General features: G+C 38.2%; 1 protein-coding gene across 5 annotated transcripts in view; it reads left to right on the top strand.

Moving 5' to 3' along the window:
- The window catches only part of scaper (S-phase cyclin A-associated protein in the ER), a 327,794-nt gene that overhangs the window by 210,657 nt on the left and 100,153 nt on the right, over positions 1 to 16,984 (top strand). The window lies entirely within an intron of this gene.

Here is a 16,984-nt window from a genome sequence, read left to right as displayed (position 1 = left end):
ATTTGTTTATTTCAGAATTGTGTTTATAATAGCTGTCTTATATGACATGAAATTTGTAATTTTGCAGCAGCAGTATAATGCAATGACATAAAATTGCTATAAATACAAAATAAATAAATAATACAGAAAAAGAAATAACAAGTTAGTGTTCAAGGATCATTCAGAAATCTGATGGTGGAAGGAAAGAAGCTGTTTCTGAACTGATGAGTGTGGGTCTTCAGGCTCCTAACCTAAACAACCTAGCATTATTTAGAAGCATATTTGGTAATGAAAACTTTACTCTGAGCCATATAAAGAAATAGTGGATATTGTTTATCAGAAGCTTGGAAAAGGAGTGGTTTAAGGAAGAGGGTCTTAGTGAGGTTAGGGGGTTTAAGCTGGAATTCTAGTCAAGACAACTGAAAGCATGTTCACAAATGAAACAGCAAAGTGACAAGAGGATTGACTTGATGAGGCACAGAGATTTTTGAGGAATGTTGGGCTGGATGATGTTGCTGAATATGGGAATGTCCACATCATGGACAGAAAGATGAGAAATGCAAAATATATTAATGATGGTATAATCAAGTACTTGTGTGGGTAGGGTGGATATAGGTGTAGAACAATGAGTTGATATTATCTTGCACTGATACACTTTGAACAAAAGTGATATCAGAGCCTTGTCTCAGTGGCACAGAATTTCAGTGCTACAAGCTATACCACAGGACTGCAAGTTTATTACAGCTACTTTTGCGTATTAAGTTCTGAATGACAATAGCTTAAAGCAACAGCATTTAATGTCATTTATGCACATGTCCTTGCCCCCAAGGCGAAAGGGCGAAAAAAAAATCCACATTTTTCTTGGACTTAGTTAAAATTTGGAATAGGAAGCAAACTAAAAAATGGTACATAGGGCAAGAAAATATGAAGAATACAGTAACCAGCATTGGGTTATTACACTGTCATTTCACTTCCAGCATAGAAAGCAATCCAAGACCAAAACAACGAAAGCCTCCTCACTCTGTTGTTCTCCTCTAAAGTAGTACAAGATGAAGTTTGGATTATGTGGTGCCTTGCTGAGATTAGGATGTTACAAAATGCCTCATATACAATGAATTATGTTTAGATGGAGTTATTGTTATGTAAGCAAATGGATCACAAAGGGACGGCAGTCAGGAAAACAAAGTAACTCTGCTTTTGTTAGGGTAAGGTGTTGTGCTTCTTCATGCCCAACGTTAAAGGTAGAATAACATTCACAGTATGTACTCAGAACAGTACAGCAGGGAATAGTTCTTGTGGCTCATGGTGTATGTGCCCACCATGATGCCAATTCAAACTAATCCCATCAGCCTGAACATGATTTATCTTTCTCCATCCCATCTCTGCTCATATGCCCCTTAGATGTTGCTATTCTAGCTGTTTATATCACTTCCCTTGGCAGCATGTTCCAGCCACCCACTACTGTGCAACAAAAAAGTTGCCTTGCAAATTTCCTTTGCATTTTCCCACTCTCATCTTAAACTTTTGTAAACTTAGTATCTGACTAAGTATGAGGAAAAAGTATCAGATTATCTAAATTCAGTGTTTCTCATAAATTTATATATTTCTATTAGATCGCCCATCAGCCTCTGATGATCCAAAAAAAGACAATCCAAGTTTGTCCAATGTCTCCTTAGAGCTAACACTTTCTACACACAAAACTCCAAATGTGGTGTAGCCAACATTTTATACAAATGCAACACAAGCTTTTAAGCCTTTATGCTCATGCCCCAGCTGATAAAATCCAACATACCATATGCCTTCTTTACCATCTTCTGTGCCACTTTCAGGAAGTTGTGGACTTTCCATGCCTGTTTCCTTGCATCCTGAGAAATATAAGCAATGTAGAACTATTTATTCTTAAAAATACTCTTATTCCTACCATCAAGAGTGTTGAGTGTTGTATAAGTGCAATTGTTTCTATTACAGCAACATTAAAATTTTACATAGAAAGTTTTAAAATAGTTTAAAATAAAAAGTGTTTGATTCATGACAGTTCATTATTGTATCACACTGCCATTTTGATGGGTTTCAGGCAGCCAACTACCATCCTGTATTGAGTTCTTGACCTTGGCTGAGCCATTAAAGGCATAAGTTCCCAATGGAAAGGGAAAATCAGGAGATAATTTGTTCCATCATGTTTAATTATTTATAACATCAGGTTTGCTTCTAATCATAAACTAATCTGACTTTTTTATCCTCTCCAAGAGGTATCAGAAGAAATATCTTTTAATTGGTCTTGATTGTTTGGAATAGTCCATTAGACAAGGGTAGATGTGTATTGTTGGTCTCTTTAAAACAGCTAGGAGACAGAATTCTGCCATCCAAAAACAGATTTTTCTTGGAGCTGACTATGTAGTTCCATTGGACCTATGCTACAGTAGATCCATCTGCCTTTACGTTTGGAAATCTTAAAAATTACTGTGTTTTTTTAGCAGTATTCACTTTTATTTTGTACTTCAGTGTTTCCACCTTCCCTTTAATGGTACCATATTCAGGTTTCAGTTTTAAAGTCTTAGTTCCATGCAAGGATTACCCTCTTTACATTTAATCAGGAACTGTACATCAGCTGTAATTAGTTTTTTTTCATTTCGCATAGAGCATTGGAAGTTTACTTCCAATCTGTGTCTCATTCTATCCTTGGTAGACTCCAGTCCTTAGGAGCTTTGTTTAGTCAATATGGTAAACTGCATATGCGTGAGAGAAAAGATTAACCATGGTTCTCGGCTATTACATCTGCACTTTGTCATTCATCTTAAAAATCTAACTTGCAACTTCACTGATGACACACAATAGTTTATCTTGTATAATTGCTAGGTACAAAATCTCCCTAAATGTGGATTCCAGTTAAGGGTTCCTTTTCTGTTGGTAAAAGATCAAATGAATAGATTTTTTTTCTGAATTTCAGAAGGTACTTTGACAAAATTAGTTTTTTATTAAGATTTTGCAGAGAGCTGTTAAGCTGTTTCAACACAAACTATAAGTAAGCTAAATAAATGTGCATACATTTAATTTTCCTTCATTACATCTGATGATGAAGGCACAGCTTTTTTAAAAAAAAGTTTCCCAAGAAGTGTTTGGTTTGATAATGAAATAGTTGATCAGACCTCATCCTCCATAATTCTTTGTAACAGTGAGACCTCTGAATCTTGATATCAATGCTGTACAGCCCTTTAGTATTAGAATGCATATTTCTGTTAAATCATCTCATTTTGTTCTTGGGTCTGAAAGCAGCCAGGCCAGGGTATTGCATTGTGCCAAATAATCAGTTTCAATATAAGTTTATCATGGAAACTACTCCAATAAAACGACTGGATTCCAGTTAATTGGGCCATTGGTTAATCAGTGCAGCCATTACCTGGGACAACTCTTACAGAACAAAAGTTAATTGAGAAAATAGCCAGGAGTCCCTTCATTTATTTGGGACAGTATGCCACTTAATTGAGACAGAAGACTGTTTCTGAAAAGTTTCTAACTAGCATCAGTCACAAGCAGTTCTGTGTGCTTAGAGCAAGCAGTTTTTAAATAGTGTCATTTGTGTGTGCTTGTGTTTAAAAAGCAGTGATTTTTATCACTGATAGTTGGTGAGAATTAAGCAGTAAAACAATTCAGGACTGTTTTGCTCACTGCAGTTTCAAACATTCAGGCTTGGAGAGGCCAGAAACGGCAGATAGTTTAAAAAAAATCAAATGATTTCACTATTTCTCAGTTAGGAACTACAAAGAATTTGAAGGTATCAACAATCATCTTCAATGTTATAATGAAAATAAAGATTTGGCAAATATAATCGCCAAAAGCATTGTTTGAAGGCAATCCTTTATTGGCACTAGGTGTCTGTGCTGGTTTTGTTTATTTAAAATCAATCAAAAGAAAATGGCAGCATCCACTGGAAGAATTCCTCTGTTGATAACTATAAGGAACTATTATATACAGTTTTCTAGCATTGTAGTGGTTTTGATAGTGTTCTAATTTGTTCTGTATTTCATTTAAGTACATAATTCGTTACTCAGTCAAATGATAGTTTATCTTTTTTATATCTTTTGAACTATTTCTGTGAAACTTCAGCTAATTGAAGCAGATGCTTAAATGGGCAAAATTTATTAGTCCCAATGTGAACCAATTAGGCAGAATCCACTATATTTTTTGGTAGCTGTAAAAGGAAACATTATTACATGCACAATATTTAGGCGGTTTAGCCTAAATATTGGATTGCCATGTAAATTGAATTAAGAGGTTTCAGTTTTGAGCGTGCACTGTTAAGTGGACTGTCCAGTCCCTTGTCCTTCGTCCTGCCTTACTAATCTTCCTCCTGGCACATATCTCTGCAAATGACAGAAATGCTACACTTGCCCATTTACCTCCTCACTTCCCTCCATTCAAGGCCTCAAACAGTCCTTCCTGGTGAGGCTACCTGCCAGTCTGTTGTGGTCTTGTATTGTAACTGATGCTCCCAGTGTGGCTTCCTCTACATTGGTGAAATCCGATGTAAGTTGGGGGTCAACTTTGTCGAGAACCTCCACTCCATCCGCCAAAAGTGGTATTTTCTGGTGGCCAGCTATTTTAATTCCTATCCCCATTCTCACTCCGATGTGCCTGTCTATTTTGCTATGATAAGGCTACTCTTGGGGTGGAGGAGCAATACCTCACAATTCCCACTAGGTAGCCTTGAACCTGATGACATGAACATCGAATTTCTTCTTTTGGTATTTTTCCCTCCCCCTTCTCTCTTCTGTTGCCCACTCTGATTTCTTGCCTCTTCTCTTCACCTACCTATTACCTCCCCCTGGTGACCCTCCTTCTTCCATTTCTCCCATAGTTCACTCTCCTCTCCTATCAGATTCCTTCCTCTCTAGCCCTATACCTTTTCTATCCACCTGTATTCACCTAACACATTCTAGCTGTTGTCCTTCCCCTCCCCCAGTCTTTTCATTCTGGTGTCTTCCCCCTTCCTTTTCAGTACTGAAGAAGGATCTCTCCATAGGTGCTGCCTGACCTGCTGAGTTCCTCCAGCCGTTTGTCTATTGCTCCAGGTTCTAGCATCTGCAGTCACATTAGTTGCAAGTTCTTAAGTGATTCTGCCCTGTCCATTCCATATCATTTGCAAAGTAAAATTCATCCCTGTTCATAGCTAATTTCCCCTACCCAATGCTGACTCATAATTTTAAAAAAATATTTGGTGTATCCTGACCTCATTTAATTTATGTTGATTTGCAACCTGAGTGGATATTTTGACACTTTGGTGTCTGGTTTCATAAAACAATGAATTCTATAATGTTTACAACATGTACAAGTTTTAGTGCTAATGTATCTGATGCAAACGATATCACAATAGAATATAACCAGCCACACTCCACTGACAAGTAGAAATTAAGCTAGTACAGGAATTACTGTCTGTTCCACATCAAACCATTAAGTGAAGTTTATTTGAAGTCTCACGCCAGTACTTGGTATAACCACATATAAATCACTTATGTCCTAATATCTGTGTTCTTGTTAAGCAGAAAGATTCATGCCAATTCCAAACTGGAAAAAAAAACCTGCTCTATGATTTGAATTTACAGACCATGGAAGTTTCTCACTGGTGATTTTCATGAGGTTTTAAAAAGCAGAGTTTTATTTTATCCACAACTCTGACCTTTTTATTCCTTTTAACTGGAAGAGCACTTGGTAGATCAGGTAGAATCTTTGGAGAGAGGCACAGTGTTAATATTTCAGGTTGAAGATCCTTTACGGAACTGTAAAAGTGAAAAAAACAGGTTATTTTTAAGTTTGAGGGAGGGTGCAGAAGGGCAATGACTATTTCTGCCTGAGATCACAAAGCACAAGCAAATAATTTGCCTCCTCTCTTTCTGTATTTCACTTGCGCAGCTTGTTATGGTAAAATTACTGAGTGAAATTTAATTCTTGTGTGTTACAAGAATAACAGCAATACAGACAACAGTTTTTAATGTTTTAGCATACAACTTTGCTGAGGGGCAACTCTATACTCACATTAGACATTGCTGTTGTTTTCAGTTTGCTCCAGCAGCATTGTGCCATTGATGTTTGTTTTCATAATTTGTTCATCATGTTCCTTCAAAGTTTGGTCCATATGCACTAGTTAAAAACCCAAGTTTCAGTTTAAAATTGGCATTAAGGTCATTTTGGTAGTATTCAACTTTCAAGTAGTGAAGCTAAGAGTTATACTGGAAAAACTGTAGATAGTTTTCTGCAGAATGTATCTCACAGAAACCCTACTCCTCACCATAACATTGCATTTGCCATCTCGTTTATCAGTATGATATTCCTTTCCATCTTCTGCTTCCTTGTTAATGTTTTCCTTTGTGGTAGCAAATGCCTGAGTAACAAAAATTCTCCTGAATTCTGTAATGACTTTATTAGTTTCATATATTTAAGACTTCTAGTTTTGGTCGTCTGGTAATTAAAGCCATTTCTGTATCTTCACTATCAAGTCTTTTCATAGTGTAAAGCCCTCTTTAGTCAAAATCCAATTCAGACTTCAGCCTTTCTTTTCCTGGAGAAAAGTGCTCCAGCTGTTTGATAGAATAACTTTTCAGTTTCTTCCTATGCAGCAGGTCAAAGGCTCATGAAGGTTTACATTATTGTACACCATTGCCACTAGGGACAGACAGAAGCTAAGGTGAGTTTTCCCAGCCTGCCAATAAATTATACTTCTGGCTGTTGAGTCAAGATTCCTTGAAACAAGTTTTCCTTCAGACTGAAGTTTATGGACATACAGAATACAAATGATAAAGGCCGTTGGTTCAATCAAACTGTTCCTTGCATATAATCCTACAGACATCTAATCGTCTTTGGAACAATTCCAGAGTTTTTTAAAAAATCTCCATTGTCCCGTGGAAGCACGCTAAATCAGATTTTTGGCTGTGAAATAAACTGAGTAACAGATTCCTTGAATTAGATGTGAATAATAATTTATTTTTATTACTATCAAAATTAATTAAATTTTTTTAATTTGTGGAAGCAATAAGTTTATAAAAACATAAGAAAATAGGAACAGTAGGAGGCAACTCAACTTCTCAAACCTGCCCTGCCGTTTAGTACGATCATGGCTAATCTTCCCTAAGCATCATCAGTGATATTTCCCCTTAGTTGTCAATGTACTGATCATTCAAACCTTTATATACTTTCTCTTTAAATATCCCCAACAGCTTCACCTCCGCATCCCTCTCTGGTGGAGAATTCTAGAGATTTACTACCCTCCGCAAGAAGTTGTTTCTATGCATCTCTTTTTTAAATGTCAAGCCCTTAATCTTGTCACTGCATCCCTTTGAGATTCTCTCATTACTCTTCTAACCCAAGGTTCAAGCAGCCAACCTATGGATACCCTATATGTATGAGTGAGCATTTGGGAGACCAGCAGGACACTGTGGACCCAGTGCCTCAGCAGTCAGCCACTGGGTGAGCTGATGGTGAGTGAGTCAGTGAGGCTTGACTCTCTGTCCTTGCCTGCTCACTCTTCCATCACAACTAATTTGTTTGTCTACACATAGTTCTTAGGAGACGAGCTCTGTCTTGACCTGGGGACTGCTTACAGTAGAAACATCTCCAAACTGCCACCCTGGTATCTCCTAAGAATCTTGCATGTTTCTATAAGACTACCACTGATTTTTCTTAACTCCAAAAAATATAACTCTAATTTATTTAGCAGCTTGAGATCGGACAATCTTTTTATCTCAGGAATTAGCCTGTTGCATCTCTGTTGGACTGCATCTAATGCCTATGTATCCTTTCTTAAATTAGGAGACCAAATCTGCACAGTACTCCAGGTGTGATCTCATCAGACTGTACAATTGTAATAATCCTTCCCAATTTCTAAACTGCAGCCCTCTTTCAAAAAGGCCAACATGCCTTATGCCTCTTTGACCCAATAAGTCATGGTCTCTAGTTAGTCTTTATCTGTTTAAAGTAATCCACTGAACATAAGGACATAAGAACTGAATTAGGCCATTCAGCCTATTGAGTTTGCTCCACTATTCCATCGTGCCCGATTTATTATCCCTCTCAAACTCATTCGTCTGCCTTCTCCCAATAACGTTTGATTCATTTATTAGAATCTATCAACACTTGCTTTAAATGTACCCAATGACTTCCCTCCACAGCCGTCTGTGGCAGTGAATTACACAGATTCAACATCCTTTGGCTAAAGAAATTCCTCCTTATCTCTGTTCTAGAGGGATGTATTCTGAGGCTGCGCCTTCTGATCTCCCCCCACTCAAAGGAAACATCCTCTTCCAAGTCTATTCTATTTAGGCCTTTCAGAACAGAGCTAATCCATATTAATTGAAACATCCTAAATGCACTGATTGAAACATTTTAAAGTTTGAGAGTGTTTCCATTATCTGGACAAAAATTCCACCATTTTCTAATTTTATTCATGAAAAATTAATGGCCTGCTTAATGCTCTAGATGTAGGCTTCTCGTCAGCACCATGTGTGGTTCTATTTTCAGTTTCTCAAATCAAGTTAAAACTCTTCTTCCGCGTTCAGCTTTGACTTTTGTGAAAAGTAGTATTAGCTTCATGCTGTGAAAATGTAGCCAGCTCCTTCAGCATCATTTTTACATACCCAGTGTAGTGCTTTGTCCAGCAGGTGGGAAGCATATAATATAAATTAACAAAATATTTGAGATCATGGTTGTGCAAAAAAGAAAACTGCTAAATATCTAAACTATAATGCAGTGCAGGCAGTCAAAAACAAATTTGCCATGTTGATATAAGTCTTTTTCCAGGGATTAGACACCAGCAGGGGATTAAAACTATTCCTTCATGTTACCACAAGGAACCTCAGCTGGTCATTCCATAATGAGAAATAGTGATTTAATTTTTTCAGACTACTGTTTTCACACACACAATCTGTATAGTACAATCATATTTCTTAAGTGTCATTTCCACCCACCAACTCCCCCGTCTCCTTCTGCCCCAAATGCCAACCACTGGCCTTTCATATCAGGCTAACCATTTACATGAAATTTCCTTCTCTTTAGGAAATAACAAATTTCTGCACAGGTAAAGAACCTACCATGAAGCTCAAAGTTCATAACCCTAGCAGATTTCCCATTCCAACAATGCACTCTTGAGATTTATATCAGTAGTTACCAGATATGCTAATACTTACATTAACTGTGCAAAGGAGAGATAGAAATAGTTCCTCCAATGCAGGTGATCTCTAGTTTCTGATGGACATCGGAAAGAATGAAATCTCAAAAAAATAAGCTCTTAGTCTTAAAGTCAGCACCAATCAACTTTTCTATTCCTATCCCCAGAAAGCAACCATTGATTAAGACGGTACTTGTTCCGTCAATTCCTTGGCTGCTTTGATTTCTTTAAGTGTTGACAATCATAAAGAAGAATGAGGTACTTGTTTTTGTTGCATTACTAGAGCAGAGAATTGTAAATGATGTTTGAAACGTTCTTAACCTCCTCTGTACTTCACCGGCTACAAATGCAGCTGCTGACAACCTCCCTCATGACTCTTAATCCTAATAGATGGGGAAGTACTTCTGGTGTTTGCTTTCCACCCCATCATATAGTATGCTAAATGTTTTAAAGTGGCTGTATTAATCAGACTAAGTGGTATGCTGCTTAATTCCTGGAATATTGCATCAGTAGCAGCTTTTATATTGGCTTCATGCCGTGATAGCACAGCCAGCTCCTTCAGCACTGTTTCTAAACACCCAGTTGTAGTGCTTTAACATCATCATTAATTTATCCAGCATATTCATTATGTGATCATCAGAACTTTACATGACTGGTAGTTAGACATTAATGCTCCTGGAACCACACAAAACAAGTATAGAAACTATTAAGCTTTCGCCACCCGATCTCTGCAATTTTCTTAGAAATCTCTATTTCTGACATTTTGCTTATGACCATTTTCTATGCATTGCACAGCTTTTGAGAAGCCCCATTTTGTAAAATTCCTTCCCCAAAGCCCTGCTCATTCTTCCCACATCAACCTCGTGGTCACCTGTAGCATTCTCTTCTTATGCCACTTGGAATCAAATCATTTCATTACTTTCCAGTGAAACACTTTTGTACCTTAGTAATGGCTATATACCAGATGTTGACACAGAGCTCACTGTTAGATTCCAGGTGTTTATAGGCTTATAAAAGCCAGCAAGTTCAAGATGTCTCAAGATTACTCTCAAGTGTAGAAGTCCTAGACTTCCATACAGATCTGCCTAGCTGTGATTTCCCCTATATCTCCACTGGGGAATTACTTCCTGAATTTTGTACCAAGCAAGACCTGCTGCAGAATTCTAGACCTATTGTCTTCAGTGGGCATTGTGGAGCAATGAACTAGTGGGTAAAGGAAAGGCAAGTTATTTTATTTAAATTAGTTTGATTTAGTTTAATATGTTTAATTAGCCTCAAAGAGAGATATAGCACAGAAATAAACTTTGGTCCATTGAGTTGGCACCAGCCACCAATCACCCATTTTAAAGGAGGAATCATAGAATTGTACACGGAAGTAGCCCTTTCGGCCCACCTTGTATATGCTATCTATGTTAATATCGTATGCCTTCATTAGGCCCATATCTATCTGCTTTCTATCCAAGAACCTGTTCAACTGTCTTTAAACCATTGTAATTGGGTATCCTTTAAATTTCTCCCCTCTCACCTTAGACCTGTGCCTTCTACTTCTAAATTCCCCTGCTCTGTCCTGTGAAAAAGCCACTGTCTATTCCATTTATTTCCCTCCATTTTATGAACCTCTATAATGGTCTTCCCTCAGCTTCCTGTGCTTCAGTGAGAATAAACGCAGCCTGCATGAACTCTTCTTGTAACTACAGTCCTCCATTCCAGACAAAATCCTGGTAAATCTCCTCCATAATCTCTCCAGTGCTACCACATTTTTCACTTTGTGTGGCCATCAGAACTATACACAATACACTATGAATACACAGGAGACTGCAGATGCTGTGATATGGACCAAAGCAAACTACTAGAAGAACTCAGCAGATCAGACAGCACCTGTGGAGGCAAAGGGATGATCAACATGCAGGTCTCAAGCTGAATATCCTCTGCATCTGTAGATGCTGCCTGATCCATTTGTTTTTTTTGTTCCACAGTCCTTCAAGTATGGTTCAGCCAATGTTTTGTACAGTTGCAACATGAAGCCCTAACACTTGTATTCAATGCTTTGGCCTCTGAAGACAAACAAATGCCTTCTTCACCTTCCAATCCAATTGTAGCCCAACTTTCAGCAAGGTATAGACTTTTTACACTCAGGTCCCTCAATACATTAACACTCCTAAGATCCCTGCCACATACTCTATATGTCCAACCAGAATCTGGCTTTCCAAAGTGCATTACTTCAAGCTTCCATAGATTAACTTCCATCAGCCATGACTCCACTCAACTTTCCAGCTGATCTATGTCCTGCTGTATCTTTAGACAGCCTTCTTTACTATCTAGGACTCAACCAATTTTTGTACAATCTGTAAACTTACAAATAACACACCTACAGATATATTCCCATCCAAGTCATGTTTCTGAATGGTGTTCACAAATATACAATGGTCTTGATCACACTGACACCCTAGGAGTGTGATGAGATTGGCCTCCCAAAGGAAGACTGTATTAGGTATTGCACCGAGTCCTAATGAAGGGTCTCAGCCCAAAACATCAACTGCTTATTCCTCTCCATAGATGCCGTCTGACCTGAGTTCCTCCAGCATTTTGTGTGTGTTGCTCTGGATTTCCAGCATCTACAGAATTTAACACACGAGAAAATCTGCAGATCCTGGAAATCCACGCAACACACACATGCTGCTGGAGGAACTCAGCAGGTCAGGCAGTGTCTATGGAACACAAACACAAGAAAATTTGCGCAGTATTACACATGATCAAGCAACCAAAGCACTTCTTAACAAAAGAAGGTCTACCTCATGGTTTCTTTCAGCAATAGTTTCACTCTCTGAAAACCCAGAATTCGGGAGCATTAAATTGTCATCCTTGCTCCTATTTAAGCCACATTTTGGTAACTCACAAATATATATCCATGCCTTCCGTTCATCTATTCTATTCATCAAATTACTTGCATTTGGGGTATTTTCCCATCAAGCACAACCAGTCTCCTTATTGTGTATTACCAGCCTTTGCTGTCTTCCATCTCCAGCTTTGTAGTCCTGTGGTCTGCTTTCCATCTTCCTGCTGAGATAGTTTCAAACTTCCCTAACAGTACTAACAAACCTGGCAATGAGGATATTTTACCCTGCCTCTTTGAGATGCAGCCAGTCTGAGCTGTACACATTCTATCTTCATTCCCACAACCCCAGATATCTGAAGACTTCCTCCTGCACCATTTCTCCAGCTTTCTTTATACCTTGGCTGCTAACAAACTAAATTTCCAGTAGATTTCCATTCTCTACACCAGTGCACTCTCCTTCATTCTCTTGCTCTCTTGTGAGTATGTGTGAAGCATTTTTCTAATGTTCCCACTGCCCCTTGAGATCTAATGGTCAGCTGTTAGCCTCAATCTGTTCCCAACAGAAGGGTAGTGTCTCTGTTTGCCTTCCAACCATGAAGGTTAACACTTATGTTCTAACCTTTAATAGAATTATTCTTACTATTTTTTGACCTACCAAAGGATTTTTTTTCCTTGATATTGTTTTTTAAAAATGAAATCCTTCAACTGGCTGCTATGTTGGGCGGGGGCGGGTGCGAATAACACCTGTTCAAGGCAACTGTCAAGGATACCTAAAGCATCCAAGAAATTTAGCAGTGAGCTAAACACCAGCTCAACTTGGGCATGAATGGTCTCAGTGCTAAGTCAGTCAGTATCGTGGCCTTATTAGACCTCATCATGTCAGAAAATGAGCTCATCACATTTTAATTTTTACCCTTTAGTTTTACTAAGGCAGTCTTTGGGAAGCTCTTAACCCTCCAGTACCTTTAATAGAAATGTGAACAATAACCTAGGTACTTTAGATGGGTGCAGTTTGAAATCTGTAACATGCTCAAACTCAGTCCTTTCTTTCCTTGATATCTTTTAGCAGGTCTGCTTGAATCTAAAATATTTAATACATATAAAGCAAGCCAGAGCCAGTTAATTCATCACAACAGAAATTAAGGATCAAGAATATTTAAAGGTTGTATGCTAAACTGCCATACGTTATGCTGCTTAAACATGTTATAGGCCCTGTTCTCCTCTGACCTGCTAATGTTGACAGCAATGTTGCAGTCTGGTCCAGGAATTGAATATTATTTTGGGAGTGGGATTGGCTGGAATTTGCATAATGATGTCCTGTTGTTACGTTGCTGTCCCTTTGATAGTGGGATTAAATGGCCTGGTTGCACTTGTTAACCCATTCCAGACTCACTGTAGGAGTCTGTCTGAACTCTCTGAGGTTAAACTGTGAAAACAGGGTGAGGAGATTACATGGTTTGTTATCCACATCTCTTGTCGAAAATCCCAGAAGCATGGTGGAGCTCAGAAGAGTAATCCTACTTCTTTGCTTTAGAAGGATAATTCCTTATTACACAGGATCTACAATATGCTTACTCATTTACACACTGTTGTTGGCCCGCCAAAGCAAACAGCAAGAAATTCTTTATTACCGCACAGCATTTGAATCCACTGTACATAAATTGTAATTGTAATATTACTTTCAAAGTTTGTTACATGTAATAGGACTGAAGCTGATATCATTCATGATGAAACTGCACCTTGTTTAAATAGAATGAATGATGAAAACCTTTCTGTGTAATTTTATACAGACGCTATCACAAACTTAAGTCTCTGCACCACAACTTTTTTTTGATCCAAAGGACATGTTGATGATCTTGGCATTTGATAATGATTGTTTTCAGAAACCATCTTACAGATGCAAGCTTCTCTGTCCCTTGAGTTGACCAGTAGAAAGCATGTGGGTGACCTGATAATGAATGCTACCTGCAAGGAAAAAAATCCTCCATTTATTAGCCGGTGAACCTGAGATTGAGTTCCTCGCCTTGTCACAAAGTCTAGATGTCATCTTACCAAAATATCTTGTTTGTCTGCATCATACAGTGGCATGCAAAAGTTTGGGTACCCCTGGTCAAAATTTCTGTTACTGTGAATAACTAAGCGAGTAAAAGATGACCTGATTTCCAAAAGGCATAAAGTTAAAGATGACACATTTCTTTAATATTTTAAGATTACTTTATTATTTCCATCTTTTACAGTTTCAAAATAACAATAAAGGAAAAGGGCCCGAAGCAAAAGTTCGGGCACCCTGCATGGTCAGTACTTAGTAACATCCATTTTAGCAAGTATCACAGCTTGTAAATGCTTTCTGTAGCCAGCTAAGAGTCCTTCAATTCTTGTTTGGGGGATTTTCGCCCATTCTTCCTTGCAAAGGGCTTCTAGTTCTGTGGGATTCTTGGGCCGTCTTGCATGCACTGCTCTTTTGAGGTCTATCCACAGATTTTTGATGACGTTTAGGTCGGGGGACTATGAGGGCCATGGCAAAACCTTCGGCTTGCGCCTCTTGAGGTAGTCCATTGTGGATTTTGATGTGTGTTTAGGATCAGTATCCTGTTGTAGAAGCCATCCTCTTTTCATCTTCAGCTTTTTTTTACAGACGGTATGATGTTTGCTTCCAGAATTTGCTGGTATTTAATTGAATTCATTCTTCCCTCTACCACTGAAATATTCCCCATGCCACTGGCTGCAACACAAGCCCAAAGCATGATCGATCCACCTCCATGCTTAACAGTTGGAGAGGTGTTCTTTTCATGAAATTCTGCACCCTTTTTTCTCCAAACATACCTTTGCTTATTGTGGCCAAAAAGTTCTATTTTAATGTCATCAGTCCACAGGGCTTCTTTCCAAAATGCATCAGGCTTGTTTAGATGTTCCTTTGCAAACTTCTGATGCTGAATTTTGTGGTGAGGAAGCAGGAAAGGTTTTCTTCTGATAACTCTTCCATGAAGGTCATATTTGTGCAGGTGTCGCTACACAGTAGAACAGTGCACCATCACTCCAGAGTCTGCTAAATCTTCCTGAAGGTCTTTTACAGTCAAACGGGGGTTTTGATTTGCTTTTCTAGCAATCCTACGAGCAGTTCTCTTGGAAATTTTTCTTGGTTTTCCAGACCTCAACTTGACCTCCACCATTCCTGTTAACTGCCATTTCTTAATTACATTACAAACTGTGGAAACGTCTACCTGAAAACGCTTTGCTATCTTCTTATAGCCTTCTCCTGCTTTGTGGACATCATTTAATTTAATTTTCAGAGTGCTAGGCTGTTGCTTAGAGGAGCCCATGGCTGCTGATTGTTGGGACAATGTTTGAGGAGTCAGGGTATTTATAAAGCTTTGAAATTTGCATCACCTGGCTTTCCTAACGATGACTGTGAACAAGCCATAGCCCTAACAAGCTAATTAAGGTCTGAGACCTTGGTAAAAGTTATCTGAGAGCTCAAATGTCTTGGGGTGCCCAAACTTTTGCATGGGACTCCTTTCCTTTTTTTCACTCTAAAATTGTACAAAACAAAAATAATACACTAATCTTGCTTTAAGTGTTGAAAAGAATGTTTCATCTTTAACTTTATGACTTTTGGAGATCAGTTCATCTTCTACTCGCTTAACTATTCACAGTAACAGAAATTTTGACCGGGGTGCCCAAACCTTTGCATGCCACTGTAAAATGTTCTTTGCTAATTAAACTTCTGATCTGATCAGTTATATTAAACAATCAGTCTGATTGGAGAAAAGAATATTGAAGATGATGAATCCCTAAATAGTAATCTCTGTCCAATTTAATGTCACTCAACCTCGAAATCTATTTCAAATTTCAGGCCATCCATGAGTAACAAACAGGTTGTGTTTTTACAAGCATTCATAGTCCGGTTTTTTTCCACAAGGCAGAAAATACACAATATGGTCATCATTCTCCACTGTATTTTAATGAGTGGCATCATCAGCACATAAGACCAATAAGAAATAACTAAAAGTGGAAGAGATGGAGAGAGGGAGAAGAAATTAGTTCTGCCATTTTTATTAATAAATGCACATATGTATTCCAAACTTTAGAATGTAATAATATGAGCTTGTTCATAACCCCAGGCAGTCCATGTTTACATTATATACTCATACAAGCAAGAAGAGAATAAGTTGAATTACAAAACATTCCACCTTTTTAGAGTATTTTAAGATACAGATTTTCAGTAAGTTAAAGTACAGTATAAGGCAAATTAATGTATTGAGGCAAATCCCTCCCCATGACTGCCACAAGAAAGCAGCATAAATCATCAAAGACCCCACTATTCAGGCCATGCTCTCTTCTTGCTACTACCATTAGTCAGGAAGTAAAGCAGCCTTAGATTTTACACAACCAGGTTTGGGAACAATTATTGCCCTTCAACCATCAGGCACCTGAACCAATGTGGATAACTTTACACACCTCAACAATGAACTGATTCCACAACCAATGGACTCACTTTCAAGGACTCCACAGCTCATGTTATCAATATTATTTATTTACTTTTTTAGTTTTATTTTTGCATAAGTTGTCATTTTTCATTGATCCTATTGCAGTTCTTTGTTCTACTGTGAATGCCTTCAAGAAAATGAATCTCAGGGTAGTATTTGGTCACATATATGTACTTTGATAATAAATTTACTTTGAACTTTGAGGAACAAGAAATGTCTATGATGAAATGTAGACCAAGATTATCAGGGAGAGAGAAAGTGAGTCAATTTTACAAATTTATTTATTTTGTGAACTGAGCGATACAATGCAGACTAGGCCACTCCAGTCCTTCAAGCCATGCTGCCCATGCAACCTTGCAACTCCAATTAACCCTAACCTAATCACAGAACAATTTACAATGACCAATTAATCTACTTTGTGTGTCTTTGAAATATGGAAGGAAACCGGAGCACCCAGGGGAAACTCGCACGTTCCACGGGGAGGACTTATATACACTCCTTACAAAATGGTGCTGGAATTGAGCTTTG

The sequence above is a fragment of the Hemitrygon akajei genome, chromosome 21, assembly GCF_048418815.1.
Source record: "Hemitrygon akajei chromosome 21, sHemAka1.3, whole genome shotgun sequence".
Lineage (NCBI taxonomy): Eukaryota > Metazoa > Chordata > Chondrichthyes > Myliobatiformes > Dasyatidae > Hemitrygon > Hemitrygon akajei.
Note: the sequence above shows the minus strand (reverse complement) of the source record. Positions and strands in the feature narration are given on the sequence as shown.